Here is a 26,531-nt window from a genome sequence, read left to right on the forward strand (position 1 = left end):
AACCGTATCTCGTCGTCCGGTATTATAACCTGAATTCCTCTCTCCCCTCTCCCCTGCTGCCGCCAGCACGGGTTGTATCTTCCAGCCGGGTCCCGGAGATTTTATTGCCACTTTTATTGTGACGGTGTATAGGATTAATCGTGTTTCTCTTTATAACGTAGTTGGATCGACCGAGAAAGGGGAGTTTGTTTTCCTTTTTCCTTTTAATTATTCGATCAGATTGTTGCTGATCTGCGATCCGTTCATCTCTCCATATAAAGTTTTGGTACTTTTTCGAAAAAGCGCACTTTACTGATTTCGTTATATTACTGTTCCAATAATTGTTTCAACAAATTACAATAGATATTTTGTAAATTATTTTAAATTTTTGATAAATTATTTCTTGTCATAACATTTGAACATTTTTGTTAATTGTATATTGAATTTGTAATATTTAAATTCTATAGGTAACAATTGCATTTCAATTTAACTCAATTATTGCTAATTCGATGAAAGATTAACTGAGATGAAGATTTTGCCTTAGTTTTTTATGAATCAAAATCGATCAGACTGTAACATACATGAAGATCATTATTAATAGTTTCTTCTTTCTTCTAAACTGCATAATTATTTATAATACTCACTATTAATCTTGAAATCCTCCATTTCGAAAGCAATTGCTTAATTTGTTTACATTGAATTATAAAATTAGTGACAATTTTTTCGTCCATAAGTGAATTTTTTCTCACTACCTAAAAAAAAAAAAGATATGAAAATTTTGATTTATGCTTTCATTTATGAAACAGAAATCTATCGCATCAGTTGAGAATAAAAAATTTCAAGATCATTGAAATCTTCGAATCCTTTTTCTACGTATAATTAAACAAGGTTTTCATTTCTTCAGGATGTTCGATTGTCGATTCATGGTTAAAAGAGGGGAAAGGAAAGGAAAAATAGTCGTAGCCTGTGAAAAGAGCGAAGAATCGATCCCCCAAAGGATCTCCTCTCCGCGCGATAATCTGGAACATCGTCATTTTTAGCGGTTTAATACCTTTATGGCACGACAAGAACGTTATTAGCATCGACCACCGTCGTTCTTTCCCTATTCCCCACGTCCTGGCTCGTTCACTTTCGCGTTCCTAAATTTAATTAAATTTCACGGTTTTTCGCGATTAAGGGACCGCCGCGGCGCACGAGAGACGTTACAAAATTAGTTTCGGCTGGGGATAATGAATTTCGTTAATTATGCCCCGCGAATCGGCGGTTCTCAGCCGGCGCGGCGTCGTGGCCAAGGCGTCTTAATCTGGCAAGTCGGTTGCCAGAGGTGAGGCCGCGCTTTTGGCACGTTCGTGGAATTACCAGGCTTCGACTTCTTGTCGAATTTCATCTCCCTTTTACCCCGGTCTCGATCAGCTGTCAGAATGCAAAGAAGATTCTAAACGAACCGCGTGATCAAACTTTGCAAACTGGATACCATTTTATCTTTCTTCGTTCTTGATTGAAAGGTTCAAAGAATACGGGATAATAACCTGATGAATACTTTTCTTTTTTCTTTTTTCACTAATTAATTGTAATCGTCTTGCTTGTCATAAAAGTTTCTTTTCGCCATTTTTACGATCGAAATTTGAGAAAATTGTAGTTTTTCAATCATTATCCCTTTTCAAAATTTGTCATCTACGTTAGAAGATTTGTTATAAGTTGATTTGTTATAAGATAGATCATTGTTTTAATTTTATAATTGTACGTCATATAAAATAATCAAATAATTTAATGATTTTTTTATAAAATATTCAATTTTATAAGTGACATAAAAAATATTTTGAGTATTTTATAAATCAGTATTACACTATGATATTCTGCACGCAATATAATTCATTTTATTAGGAAATTACATAAGATACAGATATAAAACTTTATGCTTTTATATCTATATAGATATAAAATTTTATGAATGATAAAACATTGTCTACGATCCACATCCATTATTAAAAAATGAAAATCTTAAAAAGATCTGTAGTTCAATGGAAGAAAAAATAATTATTGAAATTGTTTAATGTGCTGATGATTAAGAAAAAAAAGAAGCTACAAGGAATCGTCTCGTTATATTTGCAAAATATTGCTTCAAATTATAAATGTTCAGTTAACCGATATTCTCATTGTTGGAACATCTTATATTTGTTGGCTCTTTTGTAATTTGGTATTTATTTTTGATTTTTTACCTCATCTGACGGCTAAAAGAGAATGTTCGATACATGAAAGTTCAAAAAAACAAAAAAAATCAAGTCTATCACGTATTATTCTTCTTATAAGTAATACATAATAAATACATAAGTGTATTTCGATTACGCGAATAGATGGAGAGCAAATACGAATTCCTCATAATAGGACTCCACTTACGAGGGCGGAGAAGCAGTCTTGGTGCTGATTAGTTGCCAGCACCGATGGGGTTTCTCTTCCTTATAACGAAGCCTTTACAACGCCGCGTGTACACCCACCAAGGCTTTAAGTTCTGATTAATACAGCCTCAACTTTCTGCCAATGTCATAATCCCTTTGATAAAATTATTCTCCGATTATTTCCGTATCCTGTTAAATGTCCAAATCCCCCTTAAAACAATACTTATTTACTCTCCAATATTCTCCTATTATCCATATAAATTAATAATCTCAACAATAATCCTCGTCTAAAGAACCAGAAAGACGATATATGCCAATTACCATTCGTTTCGTCCAAATCGATCGTAATTAATACTTCTTTTATCTCCCTTCCATAGTCTTTGTATTTACTTATTCAAATGAAAAAAAAAAAAAAAAAGAAACGCAATGCACAATCCTAAGTGGATCGTCACCCCTTCAAGAAATCAATGGATGCCCATCATTCGATGGATTTAATTTACGATCTTAGCTACGTCTCTGGCTCGTCTTATGGAGGGGTATTTATATTTTTCCACTGTTTATGCTCGTCCTCGCTCGTGTACGGCTCAAATTGAATCGCGACTTGGACCATGCAGGTAGACTCGGGCCAGACTCGAGCAAAGACTCGCCCTTAGACGATCGCAATTAATTCGCGACTGGAGAGTTGGTGGGGGACGTGGGTGGTCGGGGTGTTGAGGGGGGGTGGTGGGAGCAGGGGAGGTTAATGGATTTCCACGCCGCCATCCGTACGGTCGTTCCCTGGAAGCTCGTCAGAGGTTCCATAATGCAGCACTGTGTGCAATTTTAAGCAACCCTTTATCCTGGCAGCCTCTTCCCCCCTCCTCCCACCACCGGAGCTCCACACGTATAAGACTCCGGTCCAATTACCTCCTTGCTACGCCGGCTGCTGCTGTTGGGAAGGGGTTGCATGATAGTTAATTACACCCCCTCTACACTCCCCCGCATCACCACCACCAGCATTACCACCACCACCACCACCACCACCACCACCATCACCACCGCCGCCGCCGCCGCTACCTACTCTCCTTCCATCCCCTTCGTCCCCACCAGCATCCCTTCATCGTTACCCCCCTTTTCTCTGCCTCCTCTACGAACCCTCTTCTCTCCTCTCTCACCCTCCTTCCTTCTCCTCCTCGTCGTCGTCGTCCTCCACGTCCTCCACCTCCTCCTCCTGCTCTTCATACATCTCCACCTCCTCCTCCTCCTCCTCCTCCTGTTCGAGCTTCTCCACCGCCACCCCCTGCTCCACCGCCACCGCTGCGTTCCTCCTCCACCTCCTCCTCCGCCTTCTTCTTCTCTTGCCGCCACTGCTAATTACTATTTTTAAAACATTAAAAGTAAAGTTTGTTAAATGAGTGGGAGTTAATTATGAAGCTACCGGGAGAGGCCGGAGGTAATTGGAGCGAACGACAAACAAAGGCTCGTACCTACGGACCCCCGGACTCACTCTCTATACCTATATACCACACCGCCAACCCGGCTACCTACTTTATTTTCGCGGAGAATTTCTGATCCATTCGCCATCGTTAATCCCGACCACTCGTCCTCGTCCGCGGGGCTCTTTCATTCGTCCTGCCAATTACGAGCTCGAGGCGAATGTCGAACCGGTTAAATTGCGAGGCTCCTCCGCAGCCTGAGGCGAGGGCTGCACGCGAGCACCCGTGTCCTCGTGTGCGTGCGGACTACGACGCAGCACACCCCCGCGCGCCCTTCCCCGCGCCATCACCCCTTCGACACCCACCTTGGCAACCCTCCGCTTCGTCGTTTCGCTCTCCTCCACCTCGTCCTGCTACTCCTCCTCGTGGTCCTCATCCTACGTGGCTCGTGGCGTGCCTCCCGGAGAGCCACCCCTTCGTCACCCACGACACCGCGCTTGATTCCCTTTACCCGCATTCTGTGTTTCTTTCTCCAATTTTCCGCTTGTTAACGTTAATCGATGCTGATCGATAAATTGGATCGTCATATTCTTTTCTTGGGTGAACTGTCTTGTCAAGAGAGTTGTTATTTGGATATTTGGCTACTGGTTAGTGTATTGTTTGTACATTTGGAATTGTGTATTTTTTGTTGTATTAAATTCGTCGGTAGTTTGTATATTATTTTATCCCTTTTTGGGAAATTATGGAGTATTTTTTAATGGGATACCTGCTGTATGAACAAATATGAATGGTATATATTTATTAGGTTGTTGTATTTAAGCGTATACAAGGAGTCTATTTTCTTCTGTGGAATATTAGGAGGATTGATTAGGTTTTGTATAATAGAAACGTGTAGCACTGAGATTAAAAAAAGAAAAAGTGTTATTAATGAAGAATGTCTAATAAATTCAGTGTAAAAGTATGATTTTTCAAAATCGATCAATATAGAAAGAGGGAAACAAATGCAAATAGCAAATGTATCAACAAGTTGGAAGACTTTAATGGTAGGGAATAATTTAAATGTTAATGTATTCCAGTGATTTGTGCAATGCTTTTGATTCGTATTCAACGAATAAAGTTATCTAGAAATAAATTGTACTTATTTTATATCATATTCTTTTTAACTCTTAACCGTTTATTATTATACTACTTACCTGAAAATTTTCTTATAAAAATATTTTGGTCAATCAATTAATTCATATAACCGATGTTCCATCTTTTCTCTCGTGTGATTTTCTATTTTATTTTGAAATTTGAGTTACTTTCATCTTATATTTTTATCATAGACATATCATTTGTATTAGATCTTTATTTTAACATGTATAGCATAAAACAACTGTGATCAATCGAAGAATCAAGATGGAAACATCTTTTGATGCATTCGTTTAATCCAATTATTTCCAATAGAAAATGCTCTTATTATTGTTTTGCCGTTTTTATTTTATAATTAGTAATCTTGTCATTTCCTCCACTTCATTTGTAACAACAGAAAAGATATTTGTGATATTTGGACGTGGAAAATAATAGTTTTCGATTTTCTGTAATTACAACTCGAATATTTATCTCGCGAGTACATCGAACCCTCAACGACTTATATCGGAGTTTCACGCACCCCCACTTTAGAAATATCGATCCCAGTAAGCATATCGGCATAGCAAACTACGCGTAATACGTTGGACAACTTGATAATAACTTGCGGCCCCGAGTTTCAGATCACGAAATTTATTCTGCGGTGATCGAACATCCGGAGATATACGAAATGTTTCGCCAATCACTTCCGTTCTTTAAATTGAAAGTCTCCAAAGTTAATCGTCCCGACTTTTATAAGCGTATTTATTAATTATATATCTTGTTTGCACTTTTAAATTATAAAACGAAATACAATCAAATTGAAACTCATAAATTATCTACAATTAGGTTGGGTTACAGCATTAATTGTTTAATTTCTGATGCAACATCAAACGCAACTGAGAATCGATATCGTATCATTAACGTTATTCCCACGATTATTCGTAACACGTTTAACAATATGACATCAGATTATTACATCGCAATTGACATCACGAATAATTAAAGAGTTTATACAATCCTTGCCAATTTCCTTCCTTTTCTGAAACAATAGAAAAATATTTTAAAATTTCGATTTTTCTTTACAAATTCTATAATGTTCCTGCATTCTATTTGATGATACAATTAAGGGAGATAGACAATAGTTGATTCTACGTGAAAAATAAATAAAAAATAAATATGGAATAAAATTTCTTCATTTGAAGTTTCTTTTATAAATAAATCGAGTTCGAAAGATCCTTAAATATAAGAATAATAAGGAAAATAAGGAAAGAATAATAATAAAATAAATTTTCATTTAAAAATGAATTTTCAAGAAAATTGAAATTCGCGATTCCTTGATACAATGCCTCTTTCTTAATTTCTTAAAAACGAGAACTTAAAACTATTCAATTTTATTTGTATTTGAAAAATTTTCAAACTCAAAAATTCAAATCTCTCATTATCTCTTTAAATTAGAATTAAAATCAATCCTGAATTTTACAATTGAAATTGAAAAAGAATCGTTTTCGTAATAAATAATTTCGATTTCCCATTGACCAATGTGCAACGAAAATCGATTCGTTCGTTCGTTAGAAAAAAAAAGAAAAAAAAGAAAAAAAAGTCACGTGAAAAAAAAAAAGAAAAAGAGTACGGACATCTCGAGGAACGACAAACCGACGATCCGCGACGTTCCCGAGGAAACCATTAACGCGTTAGGTATCCGTGAAAAGGAAGCCAGAGGAGGGGTCGGAAGGAGGGAGGAGGGGGAAGAGGGGAGAGCATGGGTCACGGCGATCGAAGAGGCTCGTCTGACGTCCGTAGAAAAAACTCGCGGATCTGTTTTCATTAAATAATTCGCTAATTAAGACGGGTACGGCCGGTACCGCGTATAATTCATGAAAACGTTTCGCTGAAGCGGGAACAAAGGGCGCGGTAAGTAACGTTACATTAACGAGAAAAAGTATTAGGTTTAAAAAACCCGTGAAAGGAACTTATTATTCCGGCAAGTTTTTAAAGCATCGCGTTTCATGCCATTTGTGCGCGCGGTTATACGCTGGCTACGGGGAGCGGAGCGGGGCGGAGGGAGGAGAGCGAGGAGAGAAAGAGAGAAAAAGAGGCCCGCAACGCTGGAGGGAAGAGGAGGGAGAGGAGGAGGAGGAAGAGGAGAGCGAAAAGGGAGTGGGAAAGAGAGAGAGCGTATCTCGAGGAAATCAAATAACGCGGCGCGGTGCACAAGCCGGGGGTTTGAGTTTTACGGTTATTAATTAACCGATACCAGATTTCTGCATTAGCACTCTGTGCACGGCTAATGCATGGAATACAAGTACTCGGATAATGTGTGTCCTTTTCGCGGCAGATGGATGCGCCCGATACGGAGACACTCGGTGTGCATCGACAATAGTTACGCACACCGGTAATTCAACGGCGTCATTTCGCGAAGGTTCCGGGCCTTCCGGGAAAGAAACGAGCGAAGAACGGCGCGCGTGCCACGTGTTTCGCCGAGCATAATGGGTTTTCGGCGTCCCTCTTTTATGCGTGGAGGGAAAGTGGCCGAAGCCGGGACCCACTTCAATTGGTTTTTCTCGTAATTTTAATATTTTAAAATTAATTTTTCAACGAGGAAGATTTCTTCTTGTTAAAATTTCTCTGGAAAATTATAATACTTTTCGATGAATTAATATACACGTTATATTATGTTATGTTAAAGAAAATTCGAAAATTGTTGAATCGAAGGAAAAATGAAAATTAATGTAAATCAGTATATATCAAGTGATATATCAGAGTAATATGTATAATATTATATAATAAAAATAGGAGAGTAATAATAATAATATTGTATAAGAATTGTAATCCGTTTTTTAAAATATATATTTTAAAAAATATATTTTCAAACGTATAACAAAGTATTTAAACTTGATAATAATTCAAATTTTTTTTGAGCAATATTTGAGAATTCAATTTATGTAATTATGTTTATGTAATTTATAACAAAAGTGACACGAATTAGAGATTAATGTTTTAATCTAATGAAAATGTAATACAATAATAACAATGAAAAATTTGTATATACTTCACAATGCTCTTTCAGTAAACTAAAGTATATAGTTCGAGATGGTTATATAAACATATATAATTATATGGTATTGTAATTATACTAATAGCAAAGGAAAAATTATTTCTTCATTCTAATTAATTTTTTATTTACTTACCACGTGACATACTAGTTATTTTTCATGTATATATGTAACGAATATTCTATTTTAATTTTCTTTAAAATAAATGCATAATATTTTATTCATTTTCATTAAAGATATAAATATCTAACTTAACAACGCGTTATTTTCTGTTACTTTAAAACTTTCTTCTTTCGGTGGACGAAAATTCTCCATATCTATCATTAGATAATAAATAATTTTAAAACTTAAAAGAGTCAAATTACAAAACTTAACTATCTTCAAACCATTTACATAATTTTAAGTCACAGGATCAGTCTCGTCTTAGATAAACGAGTGACCAAATACTTTCACGTGGTTCAGATGGCCGAGATCGAACTCGAAAAGTTCAAAGAAGACCGCGGCCGTGATTGTTAGGCGGCACGCGACACGGCAACCGCATCATCGGGGCGACACTCGGATTCCCAGACGGCTCGACACCTAACCTTCGACGATGCTTTACGTCCACGATGCTCCCGCGAGGCGGACGATATCTCTTTGGCCTCCCTTTCCGCTATTTCCGGCGCTATCCGTCAGCCCTGGTTACGAAGACACAGGAGACGTCCCTCTACGAGGGCTATGCGTCTTTCACAGACGGTGTGCTCCGAGTTATGCCCCTAAAGAGGTTTCTATTTAGATCACCGCTTCTCGCCGACACGTCGTTTTCTTCCTACGCTTCTTCTCTCCTCCTCCTCCGCTTCGTCTCTCTTTCTTCGTTGGGCGACACGCGACGTCTTAAAGATGTCCGTTTTACGTCAAGTTTAAATCTGAACGGCTTTACGATTTAATCCTGAGATGATTTGATACTTGTAGAATGTTTGGGATATGTTACGAGCTTCCGTTTAATCTTTATTACGTTGATTGTGTCTCTTTTGTCATTTTATATTATATATTAATTTACTTTTTCGACTTTAGTCAATCGTACGTTGATATGATTATTATAGTATAATATTTTTATTTAGGGCTAAGGTACGAAAATAAAATTTGCAATTAAGTGATTTACATAATTTTCTAATTTCACTTTCACAAACGAAAAAAAACTGATAATTAATTTGGAAAATTTAATTATTTATAAAATATATTATAAAAAGAAGAGCAAAATAATAGATTAAAATAGCATGACAGTTTGGATGAATCTATAATATATAGATAAAATTGAGACTGAAACAAACACGAAAGTTGGCAAAAATATTGGTTGAAATTTACATCTCAAGTTATAAGCAATTAAATTTTACACTAGGTGAAGTGAAATAGAAATAGAATCATCTATTTCCATCTTGTTCATCTAATACAAAATTAAATTGCTTGTAACATAAAAAACAAACTTCAACAAACATTTATACAAACTTTCGTGTTTTAATTTCTAAAATCATTTCTATTATATTTAAAATATTAAATTAAATCGTAAATATCTATTTTTATTTTATTTATAATAGCAAAAATGTTAATTATTATCTCAACGTTTATAAATAATAAATTATAAAGTGAAATTTAAAAATTAAGCTCCAATGAACATTTTTGCAAATATTCGTGTTTAATTTCTATAATTAAAATAAAATACTATATTTAAAATATTGGTCGATAGATTAATTATCCTTATTATTATTTATAACAATCAAAATTTTATATTTGAAATTATATGTATAAATATAAAATTTGTATACCAGTCGACATAACGAAAATGCTCAGTCCTCGTGTTCGCCTCGTGCACCACGATCGAGTTTAACTAGCGAATTTCGTGAATCCACGTGATGCATCGCCTGGAAGAAATTCCCAGAGACCATTCCCGAGGTGGCGTCTGTCATGGCCAATTTCCAATGAATTATGCGTCGGACAATGTTTCCATCCGCCAACGAAGACTCATGACACAATGCAACTGTATTTTCTTGGCATTATACTTTCGAGTCTAGTGTTTTTAACGAACTGTGACATGACGATTCTTTTTCCGTTTCTTATTAAAATTATCAGAATAGAAGATGGATTTTTTATGAGCTTTATATGAAGAACAAACTTTTTTTAAGAATATGCATTATTTGTAAATTGTTTTTAGAAATAATCTATGTAAGTATAATTATTTTCAAAAATATTTGGACACGCAATGTAATTTATAAAAAAAATAATGAATATTTTATAAATATGTGTATAAAATTAGCAAGAAAAAATTCATATAAAGAAATTCTTACTTGTAATATATCGTATGTAGCGTAGAATTCTCTAATATACTATATATATGTATTTTCGTTCTTAGTTACAATAATTGTCGCTAGGTGGCCGGTAAGATATTTAGTTTCTCGCTAGTTGTCGCTCAACTGTATACTTCTTTATATAGAAGAAGCGAAATACATCAGATGTACTTGCTTCGGCAGTACATATACTAAAATTGGAACGATACAGAGAAGATTAGCATGGCCCCTGCGCAAGGATGACACGCAAAATCGTGAAGCGTTCCACATTTTTTGCCACTTTTAAATATTTGCCTATCAAGTATTTTATTTACATTGAATTGTAAATGATACGTATATAAAAAAGAAAAATTGAATATATAAAAAATATTCTTCTTTTATATTTCTCTTTTTCAATTTATAGATAAAATTATTATTATTTAAAAAAAATAAATTCATTACAGTTTTATTAATGCATATATAAAAAAGTTAATAAAGTTCTAAAAATAAAATGAAATTATATATAATATAAAAATTTAATAATAAATATAATTAAAAAAAAGTGAAATGTAATAAAATTTATAATATTTTCGAATTTGTTTTAAATTTAAAAATAAAAATTTTCCATATTCTTTTCCATATTCTATATTCTTTAAGCAAAGGAAAAGAAGGAATCTAAGAAATTTAAATTATTGATCGAAACAATATAATATTACTTCTTTTTCCACAATTTATTTAAAATAATCGTTCATGACATCTTAAGACATTATTTTTTCCACGTCACTTTAGAAACATTAATTTTAATTTACATTGACACTTACTTAGATCAATTTCTTTTTACATATTCTTATATTCTTTTTTTATTTTTATCTACTTTCATTGTAAATCAATCAATTTATCCATATATTTAAAAAGAACACACACACGAAAAGATTAATTATTATAATTTAAATTTTCATCCACCTATTTATATCTTAATTAAAAATAATATCCATTCTTGCCATCCGATGTTCCTCAAGTTTAATTTTATCCAATAATGAAATGCGAAGAATTCATATCTCGCGAGCCATGTGTAGCCACTTTATGCGATCTTAAAAGATTCTTATTTAAATCAATCCACCAACACCGCGTATACGTGTCATCCGGCCTCTTTTGATCTTGACAGGTGAACAATGTGAGAAAAGTCTTATTAACGAGGCGTGTTTGTAGCTTGGCTCGGAGATTTTTGTCCCTCCCCTCGTAAATAGCCCTGCTTGATCACCGTTGACAGCTGTAACAGTCGGACAAATTCTCGATAGAAGGGTGTTCACGCCCCCACCGTCGTCGACATTCTCGAAATCCCTGTTGAGAGCCGGACTGCAGTTCAATCCGTAATTACCCGGATACATATTTTATTGTGACGCGAAACCTGGATCCGGATAGCGCTGCCGCGTCTCGAATTATTTACCCGGCAATTACATTAATTATGTCGTCGATAATTAATCCAATTGCAAATGAATATTGTCGCTATATCCCTAATGGCGTTATTTCGCGACCGACTTTTATTCTTGATCTTCGGCAAGAAACGGAAGATGTTTCGCTCCAAGGGTTTTTGCTCATTTCATTTATGATGGGCTATATATGAGAATTTATGGTAATGGTAATTATATGAATTTGTGTTTGAAGTTTGAATGTAAGTTAAATGCTGTGAAATTATAGTTTAAAGAGAGGTTTATTATATTTGCTTTAAAATTGGAGGAAGTTAAACAAGATTATAATAGATATTCGTTATTGTATGTTAATTTAAAAATTACGATTATAGGCAAAAGATTATTATAGTAAGTAATAAATTGGAAGTTTATTCTGCATTAAGATTCTTTCTGTATTAATAATTCAAGAATTGTAAATTTCGAGTTATATTTTTGCAACAATCACATGATATGTTTTATATAAATTTATATAAAATATTTATATATTTAATTTGAAATATTTTTAAATAATCTTATTTTACTAAATTAAATAATTTAATTGTATTAGATCTTTCTCTTCAACTAACGAAAAAAATTAAATATGTAATATAAATAAACCTTAATCAATACTTTTGCATCTTACAAACATATCAATATATTCTGCACATAAAAACTAATTACTAATCTATCGACAATTCTATTAAAGTTATTCAATTTATAGAAATTGAAAGTAATCGAAAATATAAGTAGCTGGGAAACACGGTTAATTAAAATTTCCGGAAAGTTTGACTTCCACATAGTCTTCAGTTGATTCTTTTCTTCCCAATAAAATCGATCGTGCTTGGTCGAAGCTATATTCGTTACGACAAGATTAGGGAACTCGGCGCCAATTCGCAGAGGGCCCACGCAAGAACGAAAACTGTCTGTTCTACGCGAATAAAAGCGCAAAGCTTGTCGCGGTGGGCGATTGCCTTAAAGCGATAGTTTCGAATGTGCTGCTTCGGACTTGCGCTCGATAAGAGACGGATTCATGCTTCCTGTCGCTCTGTTTAGCGAACAATCCGATAGATTTTTCCCCCTCTCGTCTTCTTTATCCATTCTTTTCCCATCCAACTCTTTATTGATATCATTCGTGCTTATAAGTTCATTATATATTTAAAAATTCTTGCCATTTTTTTTATTTTTTTTTTATTAGAATTATAATAGAACTTCGTTTATATGAAATTCTTGAAATTCTTGTTCGGATAAATAGATTCATTTAAAACTCTTTTCACTTAAAATTCAATAAAGTTTCTTGAACCTTGAAATTTTGCTATTTTTGCTAACTCGAAGCTTTTAAAATTCAAATAAAGAACAAATCAATTTAAGTTGATCTTGAATTTAAAGAATTCTAGGAATCAAAATTTCTTAAAATTTTTTAATTCTCGACGAGACAGACAATCTCCCTCTTTAAAAACAAAAAAAAAAAAAAAAAGAGAGAAAGAAAAAATAAGTATCTTGAGTATCCTGGTTTCGACAAGTTTCGACAAAGTTTTCGAATTCGAAGAAATTTAAAAATCAGATCTCGTACATCTGATTCATTCGATTCGATCGAATTTACCCTTAACCGCGCGTAATTACCTCCCAATTTCTTCCTTTCCCTCCTCCCCTCGATTTTTCCGCATTCCCCCCTCCCCTTCCCTCCCCTCCCTTTTTTTCCAACAAATCCACCATAGCCACCCACCGATATTTCTCTCCGCATCATCCCCCTCTCGTACCCCTTCCAGCCTCTCCCTCGCCACATATTTCGCACCCTTCCATCTCCCCGCTCCCCGTCGCCCCGCTCCCCCCTCCCCTCGAATATATATCTATAACAACGGTGGTATACATACTTTTATCTGCTGTTACACGACCGTATCGAGCGGCGCGGGAAACAAATGCGCTGCTCGAACGTTTCCCCGCATAACGTAAAAATAATACGGCTATACCGGTTGCCAATGTATTACGAATTATGTAAAAGTAAAATTTGAATTTTAATTAATCGGAGTGGGACGGAGGGGGGAGGGGGAGAGGGCAGGGAGGGGGAGAAGCGTTCGGTATCCGGTAATTACGCGACGGCTGGGGGAGGGGGAGGGGGATAGTGGGGCGGGTGTGGGCACGGCGGAAGGGAGGGGGAGAGGGCGCGGGGAAAAATTCCGTGCGATCGTCCGCGAAACGCAGCGTAATAAATATATTTGATTTCCGCGATGTTTCGCGCTGCATAGTTCGAATTTTGCTTTTATATATTTTTCTTTTTTTTTTTTATCGGGCCGCACACCTCCCCACCCCCCTCCCCCTCGTTAAACGCCGCGCCCGACCTTCTGCTACGCGGCCCCTCTCCCTCCCCCTCCCCCTGCTACGACGTTAATTGATTCATACGCGATGCATTTCTAATTAAAATTGTAACGATTTGCGAATCAGCGCGACTTTCCAGCGCCAATATTTAACGTTTTCTTCTCTCTCTCCCCTTTTTTTTTTTTTAATAATGATAATAATGTTTTCGCGGACGTTTTCGTTGGCGAGAAAATCCCCGCTTAGGGATGAATACGTGCTCATGCCTCGTGGTGGAGGGAGGGGAGAGGGGGGGGAGGAACGTAGATGAAAAATCGAATTGTCCGCTTCATTAATGCCATTTCCCGATTGACGACGAGCAAGAAGTCGGGGCCCCCGTATTTACGATAATTCGACGATAATGGAGGAAATGTATAAAAGCGATGGGAAGTATTATGAAATCCAGAATGAATGGAAACGGGTATTTTTGTAATATCGTTCAGTATCGGCCACTCGTTGAAAGGATGTTTTCGGATCTTATGGATATTAAATAATTTTAATAATATCGACAGGATGTATTATGATTCTTGAATTTACGAGTACATCTCTGACAGTTTCAGTAAGTAGAGGTGTAAAAAAAAAAAAATAAATAAAGAAGAGGATAGGAATGCGAGATATTTTCTTTTTGAGAAATAAAAGAATTAAACGGATAATTTGAAGAAATTTTATGTAAATTATATAAATACGAATATTACAAGTGTTAGAATTTTTTTATTTTTTACTAATATGAGATAATGAATGTGACGAATAAGCGTAATCACAATTTATTTTGTTTATAATATTACTCATGTATATTTAATTCTATACAATTACAATGGATTTATATTTTCAAGATCAACCGTTTCTTTTTTCCTTTAAGTTTGTTCCTAAGTCTTATATCACAATCAGAAACGTAATACATTATAAATGTGATTATTACACGATCAATTAACTCACAAAATAAATCATATTAAACTCCATTGAAATGTACAAATCAAAGTATAAATAAGTTTATAAGTTAAACAAGTGAAAAATTATTATATACTCGTAACATTTATCTTAAATTTTTATCATTATTAAAGATCTGACTATCATATGTATAGCACGTATTTCTCTTTTCTTCCTCCATCATTTTAAGAATTGTCGCGAATAATTAAGAAACAATAATTTTATTAAAAGTATCATTATCGTAGCTAATGATCATAGTTGAAATGATTCACACGTTCCTCGAGAAATTTCTAATTGCATATTGCCGAGTTAAACAAGGCTTAACCTCTTCATATGTCGTTGACGAGGCGACGCAAACACTATGAAATGCATGGGGTAGAAGCCTTGGGCTTGGGACGGCTAGGTTTACTGCTAATTGCCGTTGTATTACAACGACCAGTCAAAGGCAGCTCTCGACTTGTAGAGTGCCGACCAAACCTTCCCCCTCTTGCCACCCGGTCACTCCAGCTAGTTGCCTCGTATTATATGGGCAAAACTCTAACAGATACTCGGCAATAACTGGAACGACGGCAATGGAGCAATAACCGGCTCCCCTTTGCTTGATCGTCGGCTATCTTCGTCTCTGATTATTCGCAACCAAGAATACGTTGACGAATGTAGATACACAGGGAAATAACGTGAATTGGGGGAAAAAAAGTTTTAATGACGAGATACGTGATAAAAAAAAAATTATTTTCCTTTAAATGGTTATAGAATTAATAACTATAATTTTCTACATTTCTCCACCTCGCAATGAAAACTTTTGAAAATCGAAATATAATATAAACTTCCTAGAATTCCAATTATTTGCGTTTATATGCGTATAATTCGAATTCATAGAAATTCCATGCCTGCAAATTTACGTGTATATGTTAAACATTTATTAGCAATACCTCTATACGAAATAATTCGATATTGATTCCTTTATTTCAATTATTAAAACGATCTCAAAAAAGATATTCACAAATTTTTTCCTTTTTCAATCCTTATAATCGAGAAAATGTTAACTTTTGTACAATTATCTTTCTACATATTTTCGTTCATCTAATCTTTTTCATTCTAAAACTTCGAAATGAAAAATGCGAAATATTAATGTACTTAATTTGAACCGATCCTCGAGCGATGGCTCGACGAACTTGGTCGAAAAAACCCGAGCACGATCATCGGCGAAGCCGATCTTTGCCGAACTAAGCCGAACTCCGTCGATAAGCTATACCACCGCTATAACACCACGAATTTTACAAAAGATCGCAAATTTCCTTTTTCTCTTCATTCGTCATCATAGATTTCGCGCAGAATCGATCAAAGCAATCACTCCCCGAGCCCAATAACGCGGAGCAAAATCCCGCGATTCGATATGGCGATAATTTATTGGAACTGCCAATAGCATTGCCCGCGTTAATCAGTCTGTGCATTACTGGATCCGCGTTCGCGTGGACGCGTGGTATTCTTGAAACGCGGTGAAAAGCGGTCCCCGGCGACGATCGCCTGCCCTGCCGAACGTTGGTCAGGCATTAAAGCCGTGGCCCCGCCGCGCGTATGGCAATTTATCACGGCCACGTCTTGGCCATTATACGCGCCGCGTGACCGGGCTAACTCGAGAGGTCGGCGGACATTAGGTTGTGACGGACGCTCGATTACTTTATACGCTTTATTACTTTATTTCCAGCGGGGAAACGACCCGGCCGATGCTCGTTTTTTGTTTCGTTCGTTCCCCGGCCAGGGAAAAATACGAGTAACGAATTAATGTAGTTTTAATTGGCCCTATGCTATCGATCGATTGACTCGAATTCTTTTACGCGCGGCACGGGAATGGATGAAAGGAAGTGAAGGGCGTCGTATTGTTGGGGAATCGATTAAACGGCGTTGGTAATTTTGAGTGACGCCGGTTGATTAAATTTCTGATTCCGTAGCTAAATATAGCCGCGATCCTCGGTTATGCGGTTAATTCGTTTCACTTTATTATTTCCCTCCCTCTCTCTGTTCGCCCCGTTGCGGCACGAGTGCGCTATTTGTTCCGTGTTTTGCGACGCAATGGTGGATTACCCGTAGGATTATTCTGATTCTGTTTGGTTTTCCGAATTTGTTTCGGTGACCGTTTCAACTTTCTCTTTTCGGGTTAATCGCGCGGATACTGATCGGTTTGGAATGTCTTTCATTAAGTTATATTTGTACGCTCGGCTCATTTTATTAACTTTATTTAAAGGAAAACGAATGTTTAAACGATCGTTTTGAAAGTTTTTACTTAATTTCTATCAGTGATAATTGTAATTGACGTTTTATTTATTTTTAGTTAATGAAAATAGGAATAAATAATTAATAAAATAGGAAATCATTAAACAATTTCATGATTAAATTAGAATTCATATAATTATACAGAATGGAAATTTATAAAACATCTTTGAAGGATTGATTCTAAAAGCCAAAACAAAAATTTTAATTGAAGTTTATTAAATTACAGTTTAAGTTTGTATTAAATAATAGATAAATCTCTGCCACATCTTATTTTATTTCTATCGTCTCAAAGCGGAATTTTTAATTGCTTAATATAATAATTCAATAAATTAATCTCAATTGATACTTTTATATCAAATTTATATTTCGATCCATGAATATATTAATATATCAAATAAATGAAAAGTGAGGAAAAATTATATAATTTTTCAATCTGTAAATAGCAGTATGGATCGTTATAAATAGATTGATAATTACTAGATGATAGTAATATGGTTATGCGGAAGCAAAAATTTTTGATATAATAAGCACAGTTATATATATATTCATATAACAAGTTCTGTAGTCTTTAGTTTTAGCAGAAAGTAATTTTAAATAATATTTTATTTTCCAAAATAATTTTTTTAATTGTATAAGTAATTAGTTTAGTTACATAATTACAGTTTAACGTAACAATTATTTAGATTTATTTTACTTAGGAATAAATTTGGAAGTCCAGTTTCCAAAAAATTATTTATTATAGTGAAGAATTAAAAATAACATTAGCATTAATTATTTTCCATTACAACTTATCCTATACACAGCAAAAAACAAAAATAGAATAAATAATTCTGATATTAATATCAATATATTGCAATCATTTAGTCATTCCAACATTAACAACCATAAAATTACTATTTTTAACGGCAATTTTTTTAAAAATAGAAATTACGTAAATTAACATTTAAATAATATCTTTTTTAATTAAAATAAAGATAATAGATATTATTATTTATTTTTAAAAATCATTACGAAATTGCCTAATATCCTTTTAATAAAGATCATAATCAAAATCCTTCAAAACAAAACCCACACATACAAACACGGAATATGGAAGAAGCGCAAAATCTCAAACTCTCTTTGAACAATTCTCAAACAATCAATGCAATGATTCCTCGATAAACAAGCTCATCTTCCCAATCTTTATCTCTTTATTATTCTTTCTTCTGTAATTTATAACTTCGTTACGCGAACTTTTTCGATCGAAATCTGAGAACGAAATCACCTGTTCCTCGCCACGTTTGTTTCTGTGACCAAAGAATAAAGAAAAGGGGAAGAAAATTATGGCAAAATATTCGACGATGTCCCCGAGCAATTAAGCACGGATACCGCGTTACGTATTTGGCAGATCGAAAGCGAAGATCGAAGAGTTGATCAGGATCTTAAAAGCGTTTGAAGCCTCACCTGCCCAATCTGCATAATGAGAGGCGTCCATTAGCCATCGTGGATTGAATGCGCCCATCCTCGGAAAGGGTTGCCTCCAAGCGCGCCTGTCAGCCCGCCTTGTTCAAATAATAACTATCGATTACCTTTGTGGAGCGTGTGTGTGCGCCGCTGCACACTACAGATTTTAAGTTTCGTCAAGTTACATCCTTTTCTTCTTTTTTTTCCACGCGGTGTCCCGTCGTTTTCGAGAATTTTGGTTATCTTAACGATTCACAAAATCAATTGGACGATACGTGTGGTCGTTAAACCGAGAAAGGCAGGATTTGTGGTAGTTGGAGAATTGTGAGAATGCTTCGTTGCGGTAATTTTATGCAATTGCTAATTGAGTGGTCGTAAAAGAAGTGAAATAAACGAGAAGAGTTTAATGCGTTAAGTTAATGGATAATATGGATAGGTAGGATTCTTTCAATTTTGCATTATTAATTGTGTGTATGGTATACGTCGTGTTTTTTGAAAAATTGAGACAATGATATTTTTCGATATATTTGAATTATTTTATATTTCGTCGAGGAGATCGATACATCTATGATTTGATGAGAATGAGGACGATATGATTCGAGTAATGAATATACAAAAAAAAACAAAAAACAAAAATAACATTGTACCACTTTATATTTATATTTATTCGTGCGAGTAAAAAAAATTTGATGTTATGAAAATGAAATATATAATCTGATGAAAAAATTTTCATTAGAAAATAGAAGTATTATGTAAGCAATAAAAAGGAATTTACGTCCTTGTTTTCTCCTACACAATTAAATAACCAAAAAGGAGAAAAGTAATTTAATTTGGGAAAAGTAATTTAGATTTGCATTTTTTACTTATTTTTTCTTGCGTTTTCTAGTGTTTTCTTATAATCTTCTATTTGGTTATTTTATTCTTCTTCAATCAAGGATTAATCAAGTTTGTATATATTTACATTAGAATAAAGCAAAAAGGTTAATGTTGCATGATAATTTCCTAATAATAATTGATCTTAGAAATTAAACAAGAAAAAGTTAATTTATTGTCAAATGAATTTTTAAGATGTTGCAAGAGTTTCGACGATCAATTTTTTATTTTTTCATTCTTTATTATATGATATTTTTTTAAATCTTGTACGTATTATAAATTTATTTTTTCTTACTTCGAAATAAGCATATGAAATGATATGTATAATATGTTACAAATGAATAATAAACATATTTAAAAAAATATTTTAAGAATTTTTATGAAATAATCTTTTAATCTATTTTTAATTGATTGTAAATAATCGAAAAAGAAACTTAAAAAATGAAAAGAATAATTTTTAAGTAAATTAATTTCAGAAATTTCAAAGAATTCGTTTATAAGACTCGGACTTTATTAACTTAAATATCATTGTAGAAACCAACTCTTATTCATATTTAAACTTAATTTTCTCAAAAGCAAGATCTTTAAACGAGAAATTTATATTCCTCTTTTTCAATTTATTGGCCATAATTTTATTCACAGGGAGTCAATAAGTAAAACAGAATGTCACGAATTTAATTAATTAATTATTAAAAAAAAAACATCAAAATTTCTGGTCAAAGAGAGTCACATTTCTTCCATCTCTTTTAATCGATATTAATTTTTAATTAATATCAAGTTCGACACCAATCCCTTATTCGTCCCCCTTATAATTTCTCTCCTTCGACTTTGCCTGTAAATCAACCGACGTCCGGACATTGCGTTTCACCTCAAGTGGATGATCTCATTACTTCTTTACGCGGACCTCGCTTCAATGTTACTCGTGGTGGCGCTCACGCGAGTCCAAAACCTTATTTATATTGTACAACTAGGTCCCCTGAATGTTTGAAAAAGTTTATGTCGTGCCCGTCTCCTCGTTTCTTTTCCCTTTCCCAACCGAGACGTCATGCTATGTATTATTTGCGTATCCGGCCATGCAATTCGTAGATTGCATTTTAATCGGGCGGGAAGGGGGAGGGACGAGAAAAATCCTCGTCCATTAATTATCATAACATTGGATAAATTGTTCCAAATTTTCTGGAAAATTGTGATATTTAGAATCGATGATTCTATATGAACTTTGAAATAATGAAATTAGATAATTATAAAAACAGTGTACAGAATCACGTGGGAGTTATTTTAATTAAATGTACGCGGAAATTCGTATTTAATTAAATATACCTATTTTAATTAAATATATTTAATTAAGAATCTACCTGTGTTTAATGTTTTACTTAATAAAAAAAAAAAAAGAAAAAAAAAGAAAAAAAAGGAGGAAGAAAGAAAAAAAAACGCAAAAAATAATATTTCGTATTCACTAACCAAATATATATTATTCAGAAGTTTCGTTTTAAAATGTGTACGCGCGTATATATATATATATATATATAGTAAAATTAGTAATACCCTCCCTACTTTGAATAGCGCAAATTTACAACGGGATACAAGCTGGATTTACAACATGGAAATTTTCCTCGTGAACAACATAATCCGAATACCACGTGAAATATATCTACATTCTTCAAACTCGATGAATAAATATATAAAAATTCGAATAGAATCCTTTAACATTGGTGATTGGTTAGTTTCAGGCATAACTTTTAAAAATTATTAACAAAATATATTCCTGTCGTTTTTTGTAGGAAAATATCATAATTCGGAATATTTGCATACGAGTTAATAAATCATATGGCGCTAGTGTCGCATTAGTGATCGTCATAATGTTAACGATCCTACAAATTCTCTCTTTAAAAGTTTTTCTCCCTCTCATTTTAAAGATAATATTTAAATTACCTATTTTCGAAAATAGCAAATGAAAATTATATAAATAAAACAATAAATAAAAAAATTAATATATACAATTATACAATATTAAATTAATAGAATATTAAAAGTATACTATTTACTATTTCAATATTTTAAGAATGAAAAGAAACGTTATGAATTCTCCACATTCCGAAAAATTGATTGTTGATAATCATGATCCGTTTCATTCAGGCGTAATTTTTTAACACGTCCTCCATTTTTTTCTTCTTTTCTTTCCCTCCTACGTCGCACAATTATTAAAGTGTCGGTAAGTATCCATCTATACGTACGTGTATAAATATACCTATATATCTACGAGTGCACGCGTTCCTCCGAGAGTGCATGCGGAAGTAGGTTTAAAAGGGATGATGGTGTAGGAGGTGGACGAGATGGGGAGGTATTGTCGCGAAGGGATCGATGGATCGATCGACGAAGAACAGCATGCTCGGGGACACAGTAGGCCTTCCATTAGCTTTCATTTGTTTGGACAGCCGGTCCCGTGTCTCGATCTTAAGAGGGATAGACCGGGCTATAGAACCCGGGAGGGGAGGTGGGTTTGTTTTCTATCGATACGGTGGCCGATCGAAGCTAGTCGGAAGTCCCGATTAGCATCGTGGATTCGACTCTCTTTGAATCGAGCTCTCCTCGACCCCGCTATACACAGGCCGTTTCTTCTATTTAGTCGATTGCTTGTCCCGCGACCACTTTGCCTATTATTTCGCCGGGTTGAACCGGGGTTTGTTCACTGTGAAGGGAACTTTTGTCGATCCTCTGTGCACTGTGATGCCTCGTAATGCCGATAATGGAGTTGGCACGATTTTTGCATCGTACGATGATAATTATATTAGGCTCAATTTGGTTCAGATGGTATGGATCGGTTTTCGAAGTTTATTCAATTTTTATTGATATATAATTCTATATATATTATTATTAATTTTAGTAATTAGGTAAAAAATTGTAATAAGAAAAAATTTTAATAGTCTTCTTTATTTCATAGTTAATATTTTTCTACGCAATTTGAAAAATTTAAAAATGTTTTTCTGATTTTTAACGTTTTTCTCGAAATTTCTTTCCATAAATGATTTCATAATATAATATAATATGTGTCAATAAATTATTAATTATTTAAAGGATACAAATAATTAAATTACTATTAAATATTATTAGATTTTAGATATTTTCGTAATGGAATTTAGCAAATAATATTTTATAATTAACAATGTCCAAATACTTATGTATAGAAATGTATAATATGAATAATAGTATGAATAATAATATTATTATAGGTGCATAATATGAATTAACGTTTATGAACATTTAAATTTATATTATTGGGTTAAGTTATATTAGTTTTGTGAATGTAAGAATAAATATTAATTTAGTATAATGCAGCTTTGGAACCATTTAAATCTTGTTAATATATTAATATTATTATACAATCTATTATTAAATTTTTTTAAATTATAAATATCAATAATATTCATTTGTTTTTAAATGATAATGATTTGATAATGAATCAAAATTTATAAATAATTAAAAAATTTTACAAATCAATATTGTTTGTTATTTATTTATAATATTTATTTCAAAAGCATAATTAATAAATATTTTTCATACTTATATTTATCCATTATTTAAGTTCATACGAACAATTATAAATCACAATGTTCCATTATTACATGTTTATCTAATTTATATTAAGTTTTAAAATTAAATAAAAGTAAAATATTTTGTGAGTATAAAAAAATTCGTATAAAATGAATTTATCATAAAGAATGGATGTATCGCTCATTTGAAATTATTTATTTTATAATAAAATAGATTGAATAAAAAGAAATAGATTGTTGAGAGAATTGATGGGACAATCGATTGTAATAAAAGTTAATTTTACGTTATTCTTGGCTCGATACACGTAAATTACAAAGATCATTTGCACTATAAAGTATAAGCTTATTTAACTCATTTGCTGGAAGGGAAGCTTGCCAGAAAGCATCCCCGTTGTACAAGCACAGTATAATCTTCATTATACTTCACAGGGACGTAGAACACTTCCCAACACCTACATCTCCTTCCAATTATGCAATTATTGTAAGTCATGGAAGTTGTGTAAACAGTTCTTAAAGAAACGCATTATCTATGTTCAAACAATTTTCTTGTTTAAATTTTTTTTGTTAAAAAATTTATTAATTCTTTTGAGGGAACCAAGTTTAAAAAAACAGCATTTTATAAATTTTATAAAGCATTTTGCTTTTAGAATAATTAAAAACCTCTTTTTCTTATTTTATATTTCATACTTTTTATTTTTTTTTTTTTTTATACTTTTACTTTACATATAAATATATATATAGATACGTAATCTTCCATTTTTCATAAAACTTATAACATATTATATATTCCCGCATAATTTATAAATTATTAAAACGAAAAATCTTTTAACTTCGAAATATTTATTATTTTATAAATCAATTCTAATTCTGTTTTATTTTTAAAAAAAAATTACACTTCCTTAATTTCTACCTAAAAAAAAAAAATTTTTTTATTTTTTATCCTTCTTAAAACAAATTATATTCTCTTCACTTCTCTATGACAGTGCAACACAAATAACTCTTGACCGTGAAACATGAAAATATCGATCCGAAAAAGGCCACCCTGTACATCCAGCGAACGCTCTCAGAGCCATTCGCTCGGTCCGGCCATTAACCCAAATTAGTCTTGCAAGTGCTCGTGCCTTTTCGATTCCACTCGAAAAGAATCCCGTGCAAACACTGCTTACGCCTTTCCGCGGCGGTCAAAGCCGGCGTGCGAGAGTGTCACGGGAAGATCGAGAGGACGAGGCGTGGAATCGTCGAATTCTATTTTCAGCGATCGATATCGTGCGTGCCCGCTCGAGAATAAAGCTGTCGCGAGCCGGGGAGATGCCTCCTCTTGGCTGAGAGAGGTGGAGTATGTCAATCGGTTGGAGCGACGCTGGTTTAAGTGGTTAACGCAGCCTCGAGATTAGAGAGTAGAAGCGGCGATTTAAGAGCTGTCGTTCGGCTGTTAAGATGTTTTCATTAGCGCTTGCGGCTGCATGCGTATTCGCGTTTGAACACCTTTCTCCTCGCCAAATTGATGATCAGAGAGGGTGGTTCCCGTATTTCGAATTAGTTTTCGAAAATTGAAAAAGGAAAATGATTAAAAAATGAAGAATAATTAAATTGCCAGAAAGAAATTTTTTTATTAGCAGATTTTTAATTTGTCGATGAAAATTTTTATACATTATTTTGTTTAATATATATATTGAGATAATGTAATAATATATATGTAGATATAAAAATATGATAAAATAATAACGATGAAAAAGTCCTCCTAATATGGAATGTATTTTCAGTAATGAATTGTAAAGCTCAAAAGGATAAAACTTAAATCTTTATTTATCTATATGAATCAACCTCTTTTTTGGAAAATATTTGTTGAATATGTATTATTCTGTACAGTAATTTATTTATTTTTTGTTAGAAAAAGTAATAGTCAAGAGATAATAAAATAAAAATTTAATTGTATAGAAAAATTATTGTGAAAAATTTAAAAAGATAATTATTAACATTTCAAAATATTCTAAATAAGTGCGATAAAGATTTTCTTTTATATTTTTCTTAATATTTCATTTATTATATAATAATTAAATTATTAATTAAATAACAAAAAAAAATTAATGAAAAAATACTTCTTTGCATATTATAAATTTTAATGGATTAATTTATATAATTCATACGAAAAAATATTAAGTTATTTATATTAAAAAACCAGTTTTAGAGATATTTTATAAATGAATTTTATGTAAAAGATAAGACATACGTGAAAAGATATTTCATACAATAAATTACGTAAAAAACGTAATTAGCTAATTATAAAAAATAATAAATTACATCGTGTATTAAAATTACATGAATCTACTAAAAAAGAAACATCGATGACCTTTGCACGCCTCCATATACAGAAAAATTAATTAAACTAGATTATTCGATTCTTTTTTAAACCATTTCTTCTTTCTTTTTCGGATAATTTACCTTTATAAATTAAATATATATAAAATAGATTAAATACATATAAAATATAAATCACGAAATCCAAAATTACACGAACTTATATACAATCAGTATTTCCTTATCATATTTCACACTCTATTCTTGCCCATTTAACTCGTTCCATTAGTCGATCAAAATTTCCCCCTCGATCTTTTCACAATCACGTTCCAAAGAAAAAAAAAACCATCCCAACAATCAAACTACTAAAAAAAACGAATATCCTCAGCCTCTTATCTTAATTCATGGATCTCCACACCATGGTTTATCTCACGGGAGAATAACAACAGACGGCCTCCTCCTTCCTTCGACGCGAATCGTCCTCGAATTTGTGGAGAAACGTTCTATAATAATCGATCTGGCCGCAATATTCGCGGTTCGTTTGACGTCGCGGGGGTGGGACGAAAATTCGGCCGGCCATTAATTCCGGCCCGTAAAATAAGCTTCTTACGAGCGCGTTATCTGTCCGTCGTTGCAAATACACCGCAAGGATAATAGAAACATCGTTCGCTTAATAACGGGGCGCGATAGCGGCGGAGACAGGATCATTTTCGCGCAAATGCGAAGGTTAGGCCTGGCCTGGAGCCTGGGCCGTACCCTGTTACCCCATCCTCGACGCTTGTCCTACTCCCAAGGATGAACACGCCAGGTAGACACGGCCCTGAGGCAACACCGGCGGACCTTGATAAGCATTCAGATTAGCGTGACGCCTCGAATGTGTTTACGTTTAATTACGCTAAGAGTCTCCATTAGGCTGGACCGCTGCCAGCTTCAATTCGGAGACCGGTCTGTTTTACCGAGCGTAGGTGCACCCACTTAACTTCTTTCTCTCCTTGTCTCTCTCCCTCCGTTTCCCGCTTCGCTCCTCGCTCTGTCCTTTTATCTGTCTATCGTGCCTCACGTCGCCCGGTATTCGTTTTCTGTCCCTTTTCGTTAATGTACTCTATCTCTACCGT

At 33.7% G+C, this 26,531-nt stretch overlaps 1 protein-coding gene and 1 non-coding gene across 3 annotated transcripts in view; both read left to right on the forward strand.

The window, feature by feature from the left end:
* LOC107995538 (LIM/homeobox protein Lhx9) overlaps positions 1-26,531 on the forward strand; it is a 601,193-nt gene that overhangs the window by 169,885 nt on the left and 404,777 nt on the right. The window lies entirely within an intron of this gene.
* LOC114577230 (U6 spliceosomal RNA) lies at positions 10,442-10,548 on the forward strand. The gene has a single exon (XR_003697106.1). It is a non-coding gene; the product is annotated as a U6 spliceosomal RNA (small nuclear RNA).

Source organism: Apis cerana, linkage group LG12 (genome assembly GCF_029169275.1).
Source record: "Apis cerana isolate GH-2021 linkage group LG12, AcerK_1.0, whole genome shotgun sequence".
Classification (NCBI taxonomy): Eukaryota; Metazoa; Arthropoda; class Insecta; order Hymenoptera; family Apidae; genus Apis; species Apis cerana.